Genomic DNA, 5,007 nt, shown 5'->3' with positions numbered 1-5,007 from the left:
CACATGACTGATACACGCAAGAGCATGGATGAGTCTAAAATGCGTCATACCTTACGTAAGTGAATGGAGCCAGGTTTCCATTTCTGTGACACTGGGTGAAAAGCAGCAGTATAGGGATGAAGAACTAACTGGTCACCAGGGCCACAGCGTCGGGGGAGTATGTGGACACAAAGCTTTCTGGCTCCCGCTGAAGCTCTGCTCTATCCTGACTATGGTGGTTACTCTACTCCAGGCATCCGTCAACTCTCATAAAACTGCCCTTAAAAAGTGTACATTAATGTATGTACATTAAAAAACGGCACAAAAATCTCCTATCATTTACAAGGCATGCTCTTCACTTTTCAGCCCTGCCAAAGACACAGGGCTTAACCAAAGTCATCCCACAAGCTAAACGTGGCGATTGATGTCACATGAGGGCAACCATGGCAATGAGTTTGTGGCCCTTCATCCCTCCCACCCTTCCAACCACATCTTTGCAGAGCAGTGCAGACTGCTCACTTGATTTGTTTTCATCCTCTCCTTTCCGAACGGTGTTCTCTCCGGCCTCTAACACACAGGGGAGGGAGCCAATGGGAGCCTAGTGATTTGCATATGCTGATTAAACTGCTGAATCGCGAGCTTTCTTTCTCTGGCTGTATCGGAATGGAAACAAAGGCATGCCTCTAACTCAGAGTTTGGAGTGTTATCCCTGGAAGCCAGAATGAACAAAAGAGGCCAGGAGGCTTGCAGTGCCTTGTACCCTGACGCTGCTGTCTGTTGCGGGCACTGCGGGCAGAGGGCCAGGCGTCATGGTCCTTGGTGCACTGCCCTTTATCCCAGGTAAGGGAGGCCTTTCCGGTTGGATCTCTTCCTGACAGGTGTGCAGGGAAAGATGAGAGCGCGGCCCGTGGGTGAATGACTGCGTCTCATCCATGGAATTCATTTTCAGATTTGAAATGCTGCATAATCTGGTGAATCGAGCACCGAATTGGAAATCCGGGTGAGGGAAACTTCATAAGGACTTTACTGCCAACTTGTAGGTGAGGCCTTAACAGCTTACTGCCGGAATTAACTCCGTCATTACCGTCATTGGCAATTCATTATAACAACGCGAACATTTCCACATGGTTTAAGTTAATAAAGTGCTTTTACACAGGCTCACGCTTTTCACCTCCAGGTTCGGATGGAAAGAACAGCCGTGGGGTGCTCAGTGTCTGGTTTTATCATCCTGGGCGAGCTCTCGGCTACACGGACTCTCCCTCCACATTCAGCCTTATAGGGCAGCAGTTCATGAAGTGGATTTGCTACTGGACCTGATTCATTTCCGAATCACAGGATGTGAGACCTGTCCTTTTTCTCTCTCTTTTTTTTTAGTTAACAGAAACACATTATAGATGATTCACGTGAGGCCCAGAGAGGGGAAGAGAGTGGGTAAAGGTCAGTGACCCCACAGATTACATCCTTAGACAGTCAGGCCTTAGCTTGGGAAACACAGTTCGATGGGGCCCAAAAGTGTCCCTGTTTGCAACATGTACTTAAGGGGCTGAATGTGAAGGCGTTCGGTCAACTCTAACCTACGGGACATGTGGGAAATTTGACAGGTCACTCCATTTGTTTATTTGGTCACTATTATCATCTTACAATGTGACAAACAACAACATTTATTTATTTATTGTTCTGTTGCCTGTCAGTCTGAGTGGAAATGAAACTGGGGCTATTAGTACACACTCTGAGCTGTAACGATTGACTGGACATTCCTCAGTTTCCTTCGTGACTATAGAAAAAAGCATTTTGTCTTCACAGGAAGGAAACAACCCACAGACATCGTCAAAGAAACACCAGTGTAACACAAAAATATAACATTTTTTAACACAAAAATATAACATTTTTCTCACAAACCCGAGAAAGGCCATGCCCAATTCTAGGGTTTACCAAGTTGGTATAATTTCATGGTATTGTTTTGGCCAGAAAAGTGGTGGGTGGGGGGTGAGAGAGCGAGCGAGCGAGNGAGAGAGAGAGAGAGAGAGAGAGAGAGAGAGAGAGAGAGTTAGTTACTGGGAGGGAAGGAAAGAAACAGTAGGAAAACCATCCCAAGAAATTACCTGTGAGGAACCTGTAAGACAATATATTTCCTCTACAGAAGGAAGAAGTATGTTTGAAAGTGTGTTGGTTCTTGCTAAATGCTTGGCAATAATTGTCCCTTCAGACCCTGATTGCTGATTCAGTGGCAGCCACTGGGCTGGCCTCCCTTCCCTCCCAGTGCCTTTGGATGGCGGGTCAGTCAGTGTCACTTTGGTGGCCGTGCCCTCTGGGAGGTCTTCAGACCCAGCATTCCTTCAGGGAAGGAGCTAAAATCCCCCAAGTCCGCCTTCTCAGAGGAACTTCCTGCAGCTTGGGGGCTTCCTGTCTTCTGTGGTTTTTGAGAGCCACAGGGGAGGCCTGATTCCCTTACTTGGAAGCTGACTGTCCTTCTGTGAGCCTGGAGGTGGCTTGGAGAAACTGGGACATTATAGCGCCTTATTGTTTTTCCATTCGAAAGACTCATCAGCCGTGATTTCAGTTAGGCCTGACAGCTGGCTTTTAGTCAGGACAGGGGTAAATGTTGATAGCTATTTCCCAATGGGAAGAACACTCAGGGGCCAGAAGAGATGGTGGTGAGCTAGCATGTCCAGGCCAGTTTCTGGAGGGGAACGTGAGGCTCAGGCGCGGGGCCGGAGAGGTGGCTGCACCTGGCCTCTGTGGCCTGACTCAGGAACTCAGATCTGACAAGCACACAGGAGTGGGGAGAATGGGTAGGGGTGGGGGTGTGCCAGCGACTTCGGCTTTCAGGGATTTCAAATTACTAGTTTCCTTTCTTTTTGGACCAAATCATGGGGCCTTCCCATCACTGTGATGGTTCAGCCAAATCCAGCAGTCCTATGGCCTAGACTAGAAAACAAAAGGAAACCCAATGGGCCCTGAATTCCTGCTGTGCCACGAATGAGCTTTGTGATTTTAGGCAAACAAATTCCCTTTCTGGAGACTATGTATATATATACTGATGAATTATCTCCAAAGTCTTGCCCCCCACCCCAGCTGTGAGGTCTGTTCTTCAAGTGGCATGTCACTTGGACCTTCAGTATACGGAACAAGCAGCAGCGAGCAGTTCCAGTTGGCATGGTTGGCTGAGCCAAGGGCTAGGCACCAGCCAGCTGGGCTTCCTGCTCTGGGGAGGGACCCCTGCCAGGGCCAGGACCACAGCTTGGTAACAGGTTCCTGGGGCATCACCAACGGAGTGTGGAAATCCCCAGGCATTGTAGCCACAATGGTCTCGAACATTCTCTAACGCTCTGTAAGACAGCTCTGTAAATGAAACGAGATCCTGTAATGGAAAGCACTGAGTAAAAGTGAAAGCATATTTGTCTGTGACTGTGACCTTTGCACAGAGTGAAGGGCACTTGTTTCTCACCTACAAGGGCCCGTGGGTTGCTGGCTGCACGGCGTTGGGAAGAACAAAACCCAAGGTACAGCTTTGGGAGGCAGCTTTGTTCTCTGTGAAAATGGGGCCTGGAAAAGTGTTGGGCAACTGAGGAAGGGGAGAGAGAGAAGAGAGAGATAGATCTGAATGGCTTTTCTTAATATTTTCTCTTACCTGAAAGCAAAACCCAGAAGCCAGGGAAAGCAGGAACCCCCAGGGCTGCGGCTAGTCATCACACCACCCCCAAATTCTTCCCACAGCTGGTTCAGTGAGCCTTGCTGGGACTTGCCAGCTCAGTCTGGTGACTTGGAAGAATGACAAGGAGGCTGAGCTGCTAGAACTGGTGCGATGAGCTCATTGCCCTGACAGGTGGGAGTTTACTCACCCACTCACCCACCTACTCACCCATCCATTTACTCATCCATTCAACCAGGAATAGCACAGACTGCACACACTAGACAACATCTTCATTACGCTTTTTTCCAGATTTACCAACTACTGAGTTCCCTATGTCCCAGCTCTTTAAAATGCAGGGGTGAGCTAGACTTCACAGGTTCTCCCACCTCTGAAAACCCATTCAGACAGAGCCGTAGCCCCTTGCAGAAAAGCCTGCTGTACCTGCTGGTCTGGGTCAGACGCTCTCCTGGGTGCTTCCAGGGCCTCGTGCTTAGCAGTGTCGGCCACATGGGCTACAGGTGGAGTTCTGAGAGGCGGAGCCTGGCCTCCTCACCCACAGCTCTGCTCCTAGCTTAGCATAACACCTGGCATCCAGTGGGTGCTCAACAAGTACTGGTTGGAAGAGTTTCACAGCACATAGCCCACCACACTATGGTCTAGTTACTTGTCCATCTTCCTTCTCTACCCCCCCTCCCGATGTGCTGTGAGATCCTGAAGCCTGGGGCCTCACCTCTTCCTACCTGACATCCAGGAACTGTCCCTTCTTGTCCTGAAAGAAAGTGACACCTATCTGAATTATGATCCGGGACCTTGCCACGTCTTGCAGTGAGCTGCCTGTTTCAATTTCCTCTCATCTAAACAGGAAATTGAAGACACAATTTCCACATCCAGAGCTATTGATAAGGTTTAGAAAGAATTGAGGTGGCCTGCCTGCGATGATCCACAGAAAACAATGGGTACACGGTAATCTCTCCCTATTAATAGGGACTTCGATTTGTTTAGACAATTTATTTAAAACTCTTTGAATTGCTGCAAATACAGGCTCTTTCTCTGAATATGCTTTTTCCAGGTTCAGTAATATTTAACAGTTTGCCACATTTGTTTTATCTCCTCTCTCTCTCTCTCTCTCTTTCTCTCTCTCTCTCTCTCTCTCTCTCTCTCTCTCTCTCTATATATATATATATATATATACACACACACATATATATGTATATATATAGATAGATATATTGATATATATATATAATTTAAATATATTTATATTTATTTGCATATACCTATATAGATACATACATCTCTATACACCTATGTGTGTGCAAATTATAAATTCTAAAATGATTGTTTTGCAAACTATTTGAAAGTAAGTATAGTCAATAATCGTGTAATAACTATTT

General features: G+C 47.2%; 1 long non-coding RNA gene across 1 annotated transcript; it reads left to right on the top strand.

Annotated features, from left to right (window-relative positions):
• Positions 1-471: 471 nt before the first annotated feature.
• Positions 472-4,700, top strand: LOC109375994 (uncharacterized). The gene is made up of 3 exons (XR_002122674.1): positions 472-819; positions 929-1,019; positions 1,157-4,700. It is a non-coding gene; the product is annotated as an uncharacterized LOC109375994 (long non-coding RNA).
• Positions 4,701-5,007: the final 307 nt, after the last annotated feature.

Source organism: Hipposideros armiger, unplaced genomic scaffold (genome assembly GCF_001890085.2).
Source record: "Hipposideros armiger isolate ML-2016 unplaced genomic scaffold, ASM189008v1 scaffold_1024, whole genome shotgun sequence".
Taxonomy (NCBI): Eukaryota; Metazoa; Chordata; class Mammalia; order Chiroptera; family Hipposideridae; genus Hipposideros; species Hipposideros armiger.
Note: the sequence above shows the minus strand (reverse complement) of the source record. Positions and strands in the feature narration are given on the sequence as shown.